The 17,835-nt window shown below is 48.9% G+C and overlaps 1 protein-coding gene and 1 non-coding gene across 2 annotated transcripts in view; one reads left to right on the top strand and one right to left on the bottom strand.

The window, feature by feature from the left end:
* LOC139057015 (uncharacterized) overlaps positions 1-17,835 on the bottom strand; it is a 218,104-nt gene that overhangs the window by 14,281 nt on the left and 185,988 nt on the right. The window lies entirely within an intron of this gene.
* Positions 17,488-17,559, top strand: TRNAD-GUC (transfer RNA aspartic acid (anticodon GUC)). Its single transcript has one exon. It is a non-coding gene; the product is annotated as a tRNA-Asp (tRNA).

Below are 17,835 nucleotides of genomic sequence, written 5' to 3'. Positions count from 1 at the left end.
ATCTTCCAATAGTTCAAAGCGAATGCTGCAATGTTCTGAACAGTGTGTTTGTTACTCATTTTCATAAAAGCAGCCCCACAGTATTTCCGCATATACCAAAAAACAATTTCTTAACAATGGATTCCATCGCTATTGATGCAGTTAGTGTTGAAAGGCTGATTGTTAACTCATAAGTGTTTTCATCGGCCGGTCCAGGTTGTATCTCATCAAAAGTTCTGAAGTGTACTCAAGTTTATTCTGCAGTAATACTGTCAAAGCTTTTTGAAGTCATTACAGCTGTCTGCGCTGCCCTCTGATTGGAAGATAGGGAAGGTGGTCCCTGTGCATAAATATGGTGATGTACGTTCCCCCAATAATTACCATCCCATATCATTAACCTGCATTCCAGTAAAAATCCTAGATTATATTGTCACGATTCACAAGGAGCAGGAACTGATAAAAAATGGCAGGACACTTTAATTGCCGGCCAACTGAAAAACGATCGCGCAGGGACCTCTTTTTCTTTTATGCAATGCACGAGAACTTCGTCTTTCTCTACGTGCCGCGTACTGGATGCGACATTTGCAGAGAGAGCATCGTTCCGATGCGGCAGGAAAATGTGTCATACGAGGTGTGGGCACTTCATTGCGAACAATAGGGCTTCATGCGCACGATGTGCACAACTTCTGGTGGACGCTGCCTCGCCCTGGAGGAAGCAGGACTGTCAGGGATAACCTCATAGTTCAGGTCACTGAGGCGCTGTAAAACCTTGTACGGACCAAAGTACCGCCTGAGTAGCTTTTCTGAAAGCCCACGCCGACAGAACTGATGGAACTCCAAACCCATGCTTTGTCGCCTGGCTGATATGTAGCGGCGCCGTAGATTCTAGCGTCGAGCGGCGTCGTAGTCCTGTTGTCGGACCATTCTGACGCGGGCGAGTTGCCTCGCTTCTTCAGCACGTTGAGCTTCAGCGCCCGTGCCTGTATCACCGCAGTCATGTGGCAACATCGCATCGAGCGTCGTCGTCACTTCACGGCCATCAAGAAGGCTAAATGGTGTCTTTCGCGTTGTTTCCTGTTGAGCAGCGTTCTACGCGAATGTGATGTACGGTATAATGTCATCCCAATTTTTCTGTTCCACGCTTACGTACATACTCAGCATGTCGGCGATAGTCTTGTTCAAGCGTTCTGTTAGTCCGTTCGTTTGCGGGTGATAGGCTGTGGTGTTTCGGTGAGTCGTGCCGCTGAGGCTAAGCACTGTCTTAAGAAGAGCAGCCGTAAAGGCAGTCCCTCTGTCCGTTATTATCACCGCTGGTGCACCATACCTCAGGACCACATTTTCAATAAAGAATCGCGCTGCTTCGACTGCGGTGCCACTTGGAAGGGCCTTGGTTTCTTCATAGCGTGTCAGGTAATCGGTGGCAACTATTACCCACCTATTGCCAGTATTGGAAGTCGGGAATGGTCCGAGAAGGTCCATCCCGATTTGGGCAAATGGGGTCGTGGGCACGGGGACTGGTTGTAGTAGCCAAGCTGGTTTCATATATGGTGATTTGCGTCGCTGACAATCGAGGCACGTTCGCACGTTATGTTTCACAAAGGTGGCAATCCTTGGCCAGTAATATTTCTCTTTGACTCGGGCCAGTGTTCGCGCGTAGCCGAAGTGGCCAGACGTCGGTTCATCGTGGCAGGCTTGTAAGAGCTCATGACGAAGGCACGTTGGGACAACAAGTAGGCGGCTGCTTCCGCTTGCAGAGAAGTTCTTGTAAAGAACATCCTTACGGAAGCAGAATGATGTCAAGCTTCTTGCAAATGTTTTGGGCGCGCTTGTAATCCGGCCTTCTAAAAATTCAATAAGCGGAATCAGATCGCTGTCTTCCCGCTGCTGACGAGCAATCGGGGCCGTGTCTAGAACACCTATAAAAGCCATGTGTTCATCATCTTCTCTGATTACCTGCTCAATCGGCGAGCTTGAAAGGCAGTCGGCGTCGGAGTGCTTTCGTCCGGACATGTACACCACTGTGATATAGAATTCTTGAAGCCTTAGGCTCCAACGCGCTAGTCGACCGGACGGATCCTTCAAGTTCGTCAGCCAGCAAAGTGAGTGATGATCACTGACAACACTAAAGGAACGGCTATAGAGTACGGGCGAAGCTTCATAACTGCCCATACCACCGCAAGGCATTCCTTTCTGATGTTGAGCAATTAGCCTCGGCAGGTGAGATCGTCCTGCTTGCATATGCAATGACTCTCTCGACTGAGTCTTGCCATTATACGAGCACAGCGCCTAGACCTACGTTACTAGCGTCCGTATGAATCATGGTAGGAGAGTCCTCGTCAAAGTGAGCCAGAACAGGAGGTGTTTGCAGGCGCTGCCGGAGATTATTAAACGCTGCTTGTTCTTCTTTGCCTCATACGAAGGCAACGTCTTCTCGTGTAAGGCGCGTTAACGGTGAAGCTATATGTGAAAAATTGCCAATAAATCTTCAGTAATACGAGCAGAGACCTAGGAAACACCTCAGTGCCTTCTTATTCGTTGGCGTTGGAAACATTGCGACGGCCGTGACCTTGTCGGGGTCAGGGCGGACGCCTTGATGACTCACGACATGACCTAAGAACTGCAGTTCCTCGAAACCAAGGTGACACTTTTCTGATTTCAGAGTTAAACCGGCGGACCGGATCGTTTGTAGAACCGCCAGCAGCCGTCCCAGGTGTTGCTCAAACGTTTCCGAAAAAACTACGACATCGTCGAGGCATAGGCATGTCTTCCACTTCAGGCCTGACAGAACCATATCCATGAGTCACTGAAAAGGTGCTGGAGCTGAGCATAAATCGAAAGGCAGGAAATTAAATTTGTAAAGCCCATCAGGCGTTACGAAAGTAGTCTTTTCTCTGTCCCTCTCGTCAACCTCGATTTGCCAATAGCCACTTTTGAGGTCCCTCAACGAGAAGTAGCGTGCGTGTCTCAGCCTGTCGAGAGAATCGTCGATGCGCGGTAATGGGTATACGTCTTTCTTTGTCACCCGGTTCAGCTTACGGTAGTCGACACAAAAACGTAGACTGCCGTCTTTCTTTTTGACCATCACTACCGGCGATGCCCACGGGCTTTTTGATGGTTGGATAACGTCATCGAGCATTTTCTTCTCTTGCTCTTGGATCACTTCGCGTTCTTTTGGTGCTACACGGTACGGGTTTTGTCGGATTGGTCTCACTGTCTCCTCCGCGATAATCCAGTATTTCGTCAGTGGCGTCTGACTAACTCTGGATGTCGACGAAACGCAATCGCGAAAGTGGTAAAGCAAGTCCTCAAGGCCTTTCCACTAGTGATAAGCTCGCACTCACGTCAAGAACAGGTAACGGTGCCAAGGTGTCTTGCTCTCCTTGTTGTAATGCAAAGCATTCGCCAAATTCCGCAATCTCGCCGAGGGAAGCAGCTGCTGCACCTTTTTCAATGTGCCGTCGTTACTTGCTGAAATTTGTCAGCAGTAGTTCTGTCTGCCCATGCATTACTTTGACGAGACTTCTGGGCGTGGCGATACCTTGAGTGAGCAAAAGCGTAATGATCTGCTTGGCAATACCTTCCCCATCGTACTCTGTGTCGCACCTGACGGAAAGAAGACGGTAAGATAACGGTGGTACGGTCACGACATCTATGATGCGCACAGACTTGCGTTGTACAGCACAATGCATTGGCGGGCTAGTTGGTGCGAATCCATGAATACTTTGTTTAGCGCAAAACGACGGACACAGGAAAGACGACAGGACAAGGCGCTACTCTCAACTGACATCATTTTATTGCGTCACTCCTTTATAGACCGCTCAAACTAGAGGGACATGCGCAGTGAGCACCATGTGGTGGAGCCACGAACATCCGAACCCAAGAGCGCACTCATGCGACAGAATCCAAAAAACCAAATTCAGCGCTGTACAAGGTTAAGGAAGACACACTAATGCACTTTGACCACAATGACTGAATGAAAAATGCTTCCGATAACTCTCGGGCGGTGGTGTCACGGCTCATCTTAAAAATCGTGGTATCACGAAACAGGGGTTTGCACTTGCATGTTTTACAATGCAGAGCCAAATTGGAACCTCTGCCTGTTGGTATGGATCGCTCATATTCTCTAAGGCGCTCGTTAACACAGCGGCCTGACTGTCCTACATACACTTTGCCACATGACAAGGGAATCTTATAAACCACACCAACGCTGCAATCTACAAACTTCACGTGGTTCTTTTCACAAACAGGTTTTTTACTTGTTTTAGAAATACGGTTGCACAACATTGACAGTTTCTGAGGAGCGGAAAACACTATCGGAATTTGGTATCTAGTGGCGACATTCTTTAGATTGTGAGCCACTCTGTGGCAATATGGCACAACTTCAGGCCTCTTCTTTTGTGTGATGCAGTTACTTTTGTGCCGCTTCCCTTTCAGTTTTTGAAGCAAAACCTCCGAGACTGACGTTACCACCACACTTGGGTAACCAGCAGCCTGCAGCCTATTTAACTGTGTAATGAAACTCCTGTTCGCAGAGTGATGACAAGATTTCTTTAAGGAAGATTCAAAACACATCAAAGCAATAGCGCGTTTCACAGCCTTTGAGTGCGCAGACGCGTAAGGTAAAAGTTCCTTACGTGCACGTGGCGAGTACATCCACCAGGCGTGGCCTGTTTGTAAGGATAGCTGCAAATCTAAAAACTGGAGTTTACCGTCCCTAGATAGCTCATGTGTGAAAGTTAAACCTTTGCCATTGTCATTGAACATAGTTAAAATATCAGCTACCGTCACGGAGCATTCGTTGTTAGTCTGTTTTATCACAACAAGAAAATCGTCAACATATCTAAAAATCTGAACCGAGTCATTGTTTAAGGCACTCTTAAGAGCGCGGTCGACGAACGATAAAAAAATATTACAAAGAGCAGGCGCCACACATGAACCAATACACACACCATTTTTCTGGATAAAAAGGTTATTGTCGAACTGGATAAAAGTTGCACTTAAATGAAATTCAAGAAGAGACATGAAACTTTCCGAAGACAACCCGGTCGCATTGCGAAAATCTACCTCGCCGTTTTCTTCGATGCACGTCATCACACTGCGAAATAGCTCATCATGTGGTATCGAATAGTAAAGGTCTTCGACGTCAACAGAAAAATGTCGGCTACTGAATGGTTGTCTTCCAGAAAGGAAACAACATCGAAAGAGTCCTTTATGCCATAAGGATCGTCAATAGTTAAATGTTTCAACTGTTTTTGCAAAAAGCGGCTAACCAAAACCTGCCAACAGTTGTTTTCACTGACTATTGTACGGAAAGGCACATCCGGTTTGTGCGTTTTTGCAGTGAAAAAAACCTCTAGTGCAAGCACCTTACATTGTTTTACATCTTTCACAATCTTGGTGAGGCCTATATTTTCCAACAAAGAAATGGCTTTGCGTTTTACCTTCTGAGCTTTCTCATTTGCCAGAATGAAGTTCTTGTTGACAGCCTCAATGGCTTTTTTGTTGAAGACCGCAGAAGGAGCTATCACAAAACCGCCCTCTTTGTCACTCAGTAGCAGCTGAAGTTCATTGTCTCTAAAGATACTGTCCTTTTGATGACAGCTGTCACAGCTGTCACAGCAGGCTGCTGGTTACCCAAGTGTGGTGGTGACGTCAGTCTCGGAGGTTTTGCTTCAAAAACTGAAAGGGAAGCGGCACAAAAGTAACTGCATCACACAAAAGAAGAGGCCTGAAGTTGTGCCGTATTGCCACAGAGTGGCTCAGAATCTAAAGAATGTCGCCACTAGATACCAAATTCCGACAGTGTTTTCCGCTCCTCAGAAACTGTCAATGTTGTGCAACCGTATTTCTAAAACAAGTAAAAAACCTGTTTGTGAAAAGAACCACGTGAAGTTTGTAGATTGCAGCGTTGGTGTGGTTTATAAGATTCCCTTGTCATGTGGCAAAGTGTATGTAGGACAGTCAGGCCGCTGTGTTAACGAGCGCCTTAGAGAACATGAGCGATCCATACCAACAGGCACAGGTTCCAATTTGGCTCTGCATTGTAAAACATGCAACTGCAAACCCCTGTTTCGTGATACCACGATTTTTAAGATGAGCCGTGACACCACCGCCCGAGAGTTATCGGAAGCATTTTTCATTCAGTCATTGGGGTCACAGTGCATTAGTGTGCCTTCCTTAACCTTGTACAGCGCTGAATTTGGTTTTTGGATTCTGTCGCATGAGTGCGCTCTTGGGTTCGGATGTTCGTGACTCCACCACATGGTGCTCACTGCGCATGTCCCTCTAGTTTGAGCGGTCTATAAAGTAGTGACGCAATAAAATGATGTCAGTTGAGAGTAGCGCCTTGTCCTGTCGTCTTTCTTGTGTCTGTCGTTTTGCGCTAAACAAAGTATTCATGGATTCGCACCAACTAGCCCGCCAACGCATTGTGCTGAACTATCTTTCTTCTACTGTGGGCCCTGATATTTGTGTGTCTGTGTCATCTCCTGATCCTGCTGTTCTGGTCAGTCACATAGCTTTTGCTGTGTGCCGTGCAAGGAAGCTTACGTTCTGCATGAAGAATGGACATGTTCCTCAAGACGTGGCGAGTCTCTTCGGGAACGTCAGGCCTTCCGTCGGTCACGTGCGGCGAATGTGTCGTATTCTTCGTTCTGAAATTTGGCGGCAGGTACGCCTTCTGTACGACTGGTTGAGAGCTGTGTGCCGCTCGCGCGATGCACCTATTGTGGCCGAGAAGTTTCGTTTCCACAGACGTCTATCAACTCAGACTACAGAATTCTGGTGGACACAGCTGCTGCTATTCCTCCGGTCCAGACTCTCGCGCCGAAAGGAAACAACGCAACCTGTCACCGCTGGTTTCCAGGTACTCGGTGACGTCAGGCTTCCTGATGAAGTTGTTGCATTGTTAAAGAATGGGCCGAAGTATAGCACGGAACCAAGAATTCCTGCACATGAGCTACTGGCTTTGAACAGGCGCATCGCAAGGAAAGCAGAACTAGAGGACCAGGAGCGGTGCCTCCTCGATGGGGGGGACTGCCTTCGTAGGACCGTCACCGGGAGCGCGCCACCTTCGACAGCTGTGATCAAAAGGACAGTATCTTTCTTTAGAGACAATGAACTTCAGCTGCTACTGAGTGACAAAGAGGGCGGTTTTGTGATAGCTCCGACTGCGGTCTTCAGCAAAAAAGCCATTGAGGCTGTCAACAAGAACTTCATTCTGGCAAATGAGAAAGCTCAGAAGGTAAAACGCAAAGCCATTTCTTTGTTGGAAAATACACGCCTCACCAAGATTGTGAAAGATGTAAAACAATGTAAGGTGCTTGCACTAGAGGTTTTTTTCACTGCAAAAACGCACAAACCGGATGTGCCTTTCCGTACAATAGTCAGTGAAAACAACTGTTGGCAGGTTTTGGTTAGCCGCTGTAAGGTCGCTCTGATTGTTCGTTTTCTTATGTGTCACGAATCGGCCACGTGCTGTGTGTATAGAGAGGGGGTTCGCTCCCCCCCCCCCATGTCAGCGGGGCAACCATTTCTGTGTGCGGTCACGGACCGCGCGGTGTTGGGTGACGCGTCGCGGCAGGCGCCAGGCGGGGAGTGCCGATTCCGGGAAATCGGTATTGTGCGCATGGTGTTGGCAGTCCGCCGACGGTCACACAGACCAGCCTTGAAACGGACCGCTGTACAAGGTATTGTGGGTCTGGCGCCCGAGTGCCTGACTAATTGGAGGCGCCGCCGAGGTTAAGAAGGACTTAGCAACTCTGACCCCGTGCCGCATGCAGTGAGCATGGACCTAATCTTCTACGCGTCCGGAACGCAATCGCCAGCCTTGTTGTTGGGTGCGACTGCCTGTGTGGTGTCGAAGGCCAGCTTACCGTGCACGCTGTAGGAATGCGGTGCACACATAAAAAGTGCATTCAGACGACGGCGTCTTGGAAACACGCACTCGGAGAACTTTGTCTTGTAGACAATAAGTTTGAAGGACAAGGAGGGCCATCCGTCTCCCACACGGCCAAACTTTGAGTACAGCGGCACTTCGTGGTGTCGATGCCCCTGCTTCCGAGACATTTGCGGCCTAGACGCCGTTGGGATTTGAAACGGTCTAGCGATAACTTGTTCGGGCCTGGCGTGTTTTGCTGAGCCCGTCACTAACTACGGAGAAATGAGAGGGCAACGGAGTTTTGGCGAAGAAGGAAAAGAGCTTTGTTTTCCAATATGTTTATTTTTAAGAGTAAGCCCATCCCTGTGGGTTGTGGCTTAACAAACGGTTGACTCTGATTGGCAACTGAACCTGTGGGACGGGCCAACGGCCCTACCGCCTTTTTTTCTTTGTATATTTGTGCTATAAAAATCGGGACGACATGCTGTCCCTCAGACTTGGCTGAAATCAGGATTGCTGATAGATCAGTGAGCCTCCGTACTATGTACGTTAAAACGAGCCTGGGCTCTAACAGTCATTGAGACAGTAGAAGAGTGAGACTTTGTTTCTCAGTTGTTCAACTTTGTAATGTATTTGTTTTACCTGCCATGTATATAGAAAAGTTTACTTATAAATATTTCTTGTACATCTGACTTCATCGTTTCCTGCCTGCGTTTGATCAATAACTGCCGATCATCATCCGAGAAGCTTCAAGATCCAACGGTGAAGCGAGGACGGAGAACGAACGAAACTTTAGTGGCGCAGCACGACAGGATCGGCAAGCCCCGCAACGAGCAACGAGCAGCGAGCCAGGCGCAAGGAATCAGAGGGCCACCAGCGAATTCCGCAAGGGTTGCAATTCATCTGGACAAGGACGTCAGGCGGCGCCCCCAGCAGCAACGCGTGAGCGGGATTCCTTGCGTTTTGTCTAGGTTGGCATGGCTGTTGTTCAATGAGGTTAATGGTGTTCACGCGCAGAACAGCAAATGCGAGTGAGGCCAACGTAAACATTGATACGGCATCTGAACAAAGAGAGGGTCAGAGTCGGCAGGAACTACAACGCATCGGAGAGACCGAGTCTGAGACGTCGGATACTGAAATGGATAGTCAGACGCAAGGCGCTTCACAGGCTCCGAGCACGACAGATCCAGAGGCCATGGCGGTGAGACGCCTGGAGCTGGAGCTGGAAAAGGTGCGCCTACAGCTAGAGTGCGAGCGCATTGCTCTATGGAGAGTGGAGCTTGAGCAGTCGGGCAGGCCGCCTTCAGTGTCGGAAGGAAGCGATCGCCACCGTGACATCACGGATGGAATAGCGAAATGTGCTAAAGTGCTTAAGGCATACCGGTTGCCGTGTGACGCTGACGTTCCGATATGGTTTGAGGAGGTTGAAAAGTTGTTTTCATCTTTTCAAGTACCAGAACACAGCCGTGTACATTTGATCATGCCTGCGCTGACTGAGCGGGTCCGTTATCTGTTGCGTAGCCTCAACGATGAGGAATGTACGGATTACGAGACTGTAAAGAAGGCGGTACTAGATGAACTTAAGCTCACGCCGGCTGAATACTTGGGGAGGTTGTGAAAGGCATCTAAACGAAAGGAGGAATCTTGGGCTCAGTTCGCGTCCCGCGCTAGAACTTATTTAGCCTATAACCTTCAATCTCGCAATGCAAACACAAAAGAAGCTATGACGGAGCTTATGGTCGCTGACCGTATGAAAGCCAGTCTAAGCTCAGAAGCCCTTGAATATGTTCTTTTGCGGGAGGGCGAAGAGTGGTTTAAGCCAGTGGAGGTGGCGAAAGTGCTGGATACTTTCGAACAAGCTAAAGGGAAAGGACGAGCAACTAAGCCAGCCGCAACAGCCTCATTGATGCAGCAAGCAAAACTAGCTAGCCCGCAGAGGACAAATTTAAAATGCCACGTGTGTCATATACAGGGACACCTAGCCAGAGACTGCCCGAAAGCTTCAAATAAAGAACAACAGGGGAAGGCACCGACTGTGCAAAAACAAAGGGTACAGAAGGTTGCTGTTGTAACTGAAGATCCTCTACCAGAGCAAGAACGGGTGCTTAGCGCTAGAGTAGAAGTCTTAGCTCAACATGCTAGCTCAGGGAGGTCAAAGCTGGACCTAATCCCTATCATGTGCGGGGATATAGCAACGGAAGCTGTATTGGACACAGGTAGTGAGATAACGGTCGTCCGTAAAAACATGTTGCCCGTCGTTTTACAGGAGCCATCGGGAACTGTAAGGCTAGATCGAGTCGGCATTCGGAAAGACCATTCCAGCTAACTTAGCTACGCTGCCCGTAGGCATGCATCGCCCGGGGGCTGTGATACAACCGCAGAGGATCGATCTGGTGTGCGCGGTTACAGACGAACTTGCAAAGGGGGTTGACTGCCTGTTGTCAAAGGAAGATTGAGAGCTACTACAGGCGCAGGAAAAAGACGAGTTTGGACGAGAAAGTATTCCGCGGGTAGCCAATTCCGTTGGAGTTCGATCAATCGAAATAGTCGATAACACTGAGCCAGACTGCGTCCTAAGTTGTGAAGAAACGACAGACAACATCCCCGTATTGCAAGAGAATAGTTTCATACAAGATGTCACTAGGGTGCCCAGTCAGCGGGAGAAATTTCGAGCTGCTCAGCTTGCCGATGAAAGCCTGAAAAAGGCCTGGAATGATGCGAGAAACGGTAAAGCTGGCATGTTCGTGTCAGATGGACTTTTGTACCATTGGGATTCCTTAGCGGGAGTCAAGGTCAGACAACTGGTCCTACCAGAGGAAAAGCGCAATGAGGTATTGCAGCTCGCGCATGAGTCATTGTGGGGTGGACACTTAGGGCCGAAAAAGACAAAGCTCCGGATAAAGTACAGTTTCTTCTGGCCAGGAATGGAGAAGGAAATCGCTGGGCATTGTCAGACGTGCCACCAGTGTCAAACACGCTCAGATAGCCGTCAAAGCGATAAAGTCCCCATCACGCCGCTTACGCGACCGGAGCATCCATTTCAGGTGGTCAATGTGGACATCATTGGGCCTATTGAGGTGCCATCTGCGAGGGGCCACAAATATGCTTTGTGTCTTGTCGATCTTTGCACGAGATGGCCTGAGGTAGTGCCGCTCCGATCCCTGACAGCGAGGGCCACATGCGAGGCTTTACTGGAGATTTTCAGCCGTACTGGAGTGCCGGAAACGATCTGTTCAGACCAAGGCACGAACTTTAAAGTTCAACTGACACAGCTAATGTTGGAAAAACTGGGTTGCTCACCCAGGTTCTCCACTGCTGAACACCCTGAGAGCAATGGAGTGGTTGAGAGATGGAACAGAGTCCTCAAAAATATGTTGTATCATGTAATGGAGCGGGACTGAAGAAACTGGGACAAGCTCATCCCATTTGTTCTGTGGGCTTATCGCGAAGTGCCGCATGATACCACCGGGGTGGCGCCGTTCACGCTATTGTACGGTAGAAACCCAAATGGGCCCCTATCAATATTGCAGCAAACTTGGACGGGTGAGATCGCGGTGCCCTCAACTCTGAGAGAGAAACCTGCCAAGTATTTGCAGCAGCTGCGGGAGCAACTAGAACTAGCCGCCAGTGTAGCTGAGTTGACAAGCACCGAGCGCCAGAGCAAATATGCTGAAGTTTACAATAGGAGGGCACGGACTAAAGAATTTAAGGTCGGAGACCAAGTACTCCTCTTTCACACAGATCGGGCAACCAAGATGGCCGCCACATGGTTGGGTCCTTTCACAGTTATTGGGAGAGAGAGAGAGAACACTCGTATCGCTTGCAAATAAATGACAGAAAGACTTCGGTAGTGCACGCTAACCGACTCAGGCCGTACTACGCTAGAGTGAGTCATGTGGGGGTAGTGTTCGAGGAAGACGGAGAATTTGGTGAGGTGGAATACGCGCCGCAAGCTCTATGCACTTCAGTGAGCGAGCACCCAATAACTGAAGATAAGCTAGCTCATTTGGGTTCAGATGCGCGCACGGAAATCGAGGCGGTATTTGAGAAACATCGCTGCGTCTTTGACGGAAAGCCTGGGAGGGCACAGGTAGGGCGGCACCGCATCAAGCTGGAGGAAGGATGTAAACCAAAGAGGACGTTTCCTTACAGAGTCCCTGAACTACTAAAGAAAGAGGTTAGTAGGTAAGTGAAAGAGCTTCTTGAGTTGGGCCTGATATATCCGGTGGAGAGCGAATTTGCACACCCGGTTGTGTGTGTTGGTAAGAAAGACGGGTCAGTGCGCATTTGCGTCGATTATAGAACGCTTAATGCCGTGGCCAGGGTAGATGCCTTTCCAATGACCAATCCACGGGAGCTGATCTTCAGAGTTGGTCACTCGAATTTTATAACAGTCGTTGATCTGAGGAGAGGATACTGGCAGGTACCGATGGAACCCCAAAGCGAACATCTCACGGCATTCGTGACACATGATGGGCACTACGCATGGAAGGTAATGCCATTTGGGCTGAAAAACTCTGCGGCTACCTTTCAACGGATGGTTAATTCATTGCTGGCTGCGCACCAAGCTTATGCGTCAGCATACATAGATGACATTGCAATCTTTTCAAATACCTGGAAAGAACACCTGCAGCATGTAGACATAGTGCTTAAACTGCTAAGTGATGCTGGGCTGAAAGCCAGCTCTGAAAAATGCCAGGTAGCGCAAACTCATATCCGCTATTTCGGACACATAGTTGGCTCTGGAACTCATGCACCAGACCCTGAGAAAATAGCTGCCATAGAAGGCCTTGTGCCACCTCACACAAAGAAGGAGTTGCGAAGTCTGTTGGGGCTTTGTGGGTATTATCGGGACTATGTCTCAAACTACGCCGACGTGGCGAGCCCGCTTACAGCTTTGACAAGGCGAGGGGTTCCTAATTCAATTCCATGGTCGGAAGAAGCGCAGTGCGCGTTCGAAAGTCTGAAATTAGCTCTCTGTCAGGCTGTCGCCATGAACAGGCCTGAGCCTCATCAGCCGTACTGGCTATTCACTGATGCGTCAGCGACGACGGCCGGTGCCTGTTTAGCTCAAATGTCAGCGGACGGAAAAGAAAAGCCGATCGCTTTTGCTAGCCATCGCTTTAACCCGACACAGGCGCGCTGGTCGACTATAGAGAGAGAAGCCTTTGCTATTATTTGGGCACTAAAGAAATTTGACTACTGGCTTTTCGGAGCACTGGTGAATGTTGTCTCTGATCATAACCCATTGTCATATTTGACAAGCAGCACCCCGCAGGGGGTCAAGTTAGCAAGATGGGCGCTTTCACTACAGCGCTACAATCTAACGGTGCGTCACCGGAAAGGAACATGTAACACCAATGCTGATGCATTGTCAAGGCTCTCGAATCGTTCATGGGAGCCAATCGAGTAAAGAGCAGAAAAGAAAGGAGAGACAGAAACAGCCATGCCAGCTGGGACAGGCGTGAATGTTCCCGTTCATCCGAAGGATGTGTGTGTGGGACAGTTCAGCCTTGGTGGAACTTTCTGTGGCTGTTGTCGTCTATGTGTGTGAGGGTTATAAGACTGTGGACATACTATGTATATAACCTGCATATGTTACTTTGCTGCTGTTGTGCCGTGCAGTGCGTTGGAGTGTTCCTGTACATACATGAGTGTTTCTTTTGCATGCTCACTGTCATGAATTTGTTGAGCTTTCGCCCTTTTCTTTTTTCGCTGTGAGAAAATTGTTTTTTTTACGTGGTCCTTTCAGTTCATTTTCCTGTTCCTTACGGACTCCGCAGCACCCGTGTTGGGCAGCGTATGTCAATTTTCTTTGACGACGGAACCTTCAGAGCCTAAATCTTACGATACAGCGCCCTTGGGCTCTTGTAGTATAGCTGGGCACATTGTGAGCCCAGTATACTCTTTAGGAGGGACGCGTAAGGTCGCTCTGATTGTTCGTGTTCTTAAGTGTCACGAATCGGCCACGTGCTGTGTGTATAGAGAGGGGGTTCGCTCCCCCCCCCCCCCCATGTCAGCGGGGCAACCATTTCTGTGTTATGTGCGGTCACGGACCGCGCGGTGTTGGTTGACGCGTCGCGGCAGGCGCCAGGCGGGGAGTGCCGATTCCGGGAAATCGGTATTGTGCGCATGGTGTTGGCAGTCCGCCGACGGTCACACAGACCAGCCTTGAAACGGACCGCTGTACAAGGTATTGTGGGTCTGGCGCCCGAGTGCCTGACTAATTGGAGGCGCCGCCGAGGTTAAGAAGGACTTAGCAACTCTGACCCCGTGCCGCATGCAGTGAGCATGGACCTAATCTTCTACGCGTCCGGAACGCAATCGCCAGCCTTGTTGTTGGGTGCGACTGCCTGTGTGGTGTCGAAGGCCAGCTTACCGTGCACGCTGTAGGAATGCGGTGCACACATCAAAAGTGCATTCAGACGACGGCGTCTTGGAAACACGCACTCGGAGAACTTTGTCTTGTAGACAATAAGTTTGAAGGACAAGGAGGGCCATCCGTCTCCCACACGGCCAAACTTTGAGTACAGCGGCACTTCGTGGTGTCGATGCCCCTGCTTCCGAGACATTTGCGGCCTAGACGCCGTTGGGATTTGAAACGGTCTAGCGATAACTTGTTCGGGCCTGGCGTGTTTTGCTGAGCCCGTCACTAACTACGGAGAAATGAGAGGGCAACGGAGTTTTGGCGAAGAAGGAAAAGAGCTTTGTTTTCCAATATGTTTATTTTTAAGAGTAAGCCCATCCCTGTGGGTTGTGGCTTAACAAACGGTTGACTCTGATTGGCAACTGAACCTGTGGGACGGGCCAACGGCCCTACCGCCTTTTTTTCTTTGTATATTTGTGCTATAAAAATCGGGACGACATGCTGTCCCTCAGACTTGGCTGAAATCAGGATTGCTGATAGATCAGTGAGCCTCCGTACTATGTACGTTAAAACGAGTCTGGGCTCTAACAGTCATTGAGACAGTAGAAGAGTGAGACTTTGTTTCTCAGTTGTTCAACTTTGTAATGTATTTGTTTTACCTGCCATGTATATAGAAAAGTTTACTTATAAATATTTCTTGTACATCTGACTTCATCGTTTCCTGCCTGCGTTTGATCAACAACTGCCGATCATCATCCGAGAAGCTTCAAGATCCAACGGTGAAGCGAGGACGGAGAACGAATGAAACTTCACCGCTTTTTGCAAAAACAGTTGACACATTTAACTATTGACGATCCTTATGGCATAAAGGACTCTTTCGATGTTGTTTCCTTTCTGGAAGACAACCATTCAGTAGCCGACATTTTATCTGTTGACGTCGAAGACCTTTACTATTCGATACCACATGATGAGCTATTTCGCAGTGTAATGACGTGCATCGAAGAAAGCGGCGAGGTAGATTTTCGCAATGCGACCGGGTTGTCTTCGGAAAGATTCATGTCCCTTCTTGAATTTTAATTAAGCGTAACTTTTATCCAGTTCGACAATAACCTTTTTATCCAGAAAAATGGTGTGTGTATTGGTTCATGTGTGGCGCCTGCTCTTTGTAATATTTTTTATCGTTTGTCGACCGCGCTCTTAAGAGTGCCTTAAACAATGACTCGGTCCAGATTTTTAGATATGTTGACGATTTTCTTGTTGTGATAAAACAGACTAACAACGAATGCTACGTGACGGTAGCTGATATTTTAACTATGTTCAATGACAATGGCAAAGGTTTAACTTTCACACATGAGCTATCTAGGGACGGTAAACTCCAGTTTTTAGATTTGCAGCTATCCTTACAAACAGGCCGCGCCTGTTGGATGTACTCGCCACGTGCACGTAAGGAACTTTTACCTTACGCGTCTGCGCACTCAAAGGCTGTGAAACGCGCTATTGCTTTGATGTGTTTAGAATCATCCTTAAAGAAATCTTGTCATCACTCTGCGAACGGGAGTTTCATTACACAGTTAAATAGGCTGCAGGCTGCTGGTTACCCAAGTGTGGTGGTGACGTCAGTCTCGGAGGTTTTGCTTCAAAAACTGAAAGGGAAGCGGCACAAAAGTAACTGCATCACACAAAAGAAGAGGCCTGAAGTTTTGCCGTATTGCCACAGAGTGGCTCAGAATCTAAGGAATGTCGCCACTAGATACCAAATTCCGATAGTATTTTCCGCTCCTTAGAAACTGTCAATGTTGTGCAACCGTATTTCTAAAACAAGTAAAAAACCTGTTTGTGAAAAGAACCACGTGAAGTTTGTAGATTGCAGCGTTGGTGTGGTTTATAAGATTCCCTTGTCATGTGGCAAAGTGTATGTAGGACAGTCAGGCCGCTGTGTTAACGAGCGTCTTAGAGAAGATGAGCGATCCATACCAACAGGCACAGGTTCCAATTTGGCTCTTCATTGTAAAACATACAAGTGCAAACCCCTGTTTCGTGATACCACGATTTTGAAGATGAGCCGTGACACCACCGCCCGAGAGTTATCGGAAGCATTTTTCATTCAGTCATTGAGGTCACGGTGCATTAGTGTGCCTTCCTTAACCTTGTACAGCGCTGAATTTGGTTTTTTGGATTATGTCGCATGAGTGCGCTCTTGGGTTCGGATGTTAGTGGCTTTTGGTTAGTGGCTTTTTTACTTCTACTGCCCAAGATTATCATGTTATTCTGCTCAATCTGCCATCCGGACGCACCATGTGCTCACTGCGCATGTCCCTCTAGTTTGAGCGGTCTATAAAGGAGTGACGCAATAAAATGATGTCAGTTGAGAGTAGCGCCTTGTCCTGTCATCTTTCTTGTGTCTGTCGTTTTGCGCTAAACAAAGTATTCACTTGCGTTGTAGTTCTGCACTTTCGTCCACAGAAAAGGTTAGTATACCTTCTGGTATCTTGATGACGGTGCCGTACTCGCTTAAGAAGTCCATACCTGAGATTATAAATTTGCAGCAGTCGGGGAGAATAACAAAATTTGCGACGAATGACGAATCTCCTGTGTTCACCCTTGCAGTACACTTGCCAGTCGGTGTCAGTAGCTGGCCTACAGCACCTTTATTGTGCGACCCTGACCATTTTCACTTTGCGAAGTCTGTCCGCCAGTTTTTCAGTTACGATCGAAATGTCCGCACCAGTGTCTACTAGCGCCGTCACGTCGTGGCCGTCAATTTATACAGTAACATCGGCGCTAACAATCTCCTCTGTCGTCAAATCATCCGGCTGTATCGGCTTCTCGTTCGACGGCAATGGGAGATTTTCGGCACTTCGACGTGTGGCAACCTTCCCCCCTGAGGTTGCGGCCTTCAGTTTCCACCGCGTGGGCTGGGAGATCGCCCTCGGGCCACGTCGGTGGCACGGCGTCTTGCAGCTGGGAAACGATGTCCCGGAGAAGGGGAGCGCGACCGATTACCGGGAGAATCGGACTGCGAGCTCGTGGAATTCGCGTTGATGTTGGCTCGGCTGCCGTCAAAAGCACGGCGAGAAGCAGTGGATGGAAACGCTTGGTACCCTTCTACGCGGTAAGCGCAATGACGGCAGATGTGGCCTGCTTCCCCACAGTGGAAGTGCAAGGGCCTGTAGTCAGCTGTGCGCCAAATGTCGGTTCTGCGAAGCGGTGGTCGCGTTGGTTGTTCCCTATATATACTGCTTTAGCTGACGCCTCCCATGTCTCCTGGTTAGTATAGTGGCCAGTATCCCCGCCTGTCACGCGGGAGACCGGGGTTCGATTCCCCGACGGGGAGTGCTTCTTTTTTCCTTCTTCTTTGCAGGCGCTCACGGCGGCGCACTCGGCGATCCCCCCAAGTAGCTGTCTCTATTTTTTCCCACTTGTGGGCATGATTAAGCCAACGGTTTTGCGATTTTTTTTTTCAAATCATGTGTATACATCTTTAGCTGACACCTCGCATGTCTCCTTGTTAGTCAATGCATCATTACACTTCCGGCTTTCAAGCGAAACGGTCGCGGGATGGCTTGCTCCCACGGAGCGGTTTCGGCGGCCCATGCGGGCCGTGGTAACA

Source organism: Dermacentor albipictus, chromosome 3 (genome assembly GCF_038994185.2).
Source record: "Dermacentor albipictus isolate Rhodes 1998 colony chromosome 3, USDA_Dalb.pri_finalv2, whole genome shotgun sequence".
NCBI classification, from domain to species: domain Eukaryota; kingdom Metazoa; phylum Arthropoda; class Arachnida; order Ixodida; family Ixodidae; genus Dermacentor; species Dermacentor albipictus.
Note: the sequence above shows the minus strand (reverse complement) of the source record. Positions and strands in the feature narration are given on the sequence as shown.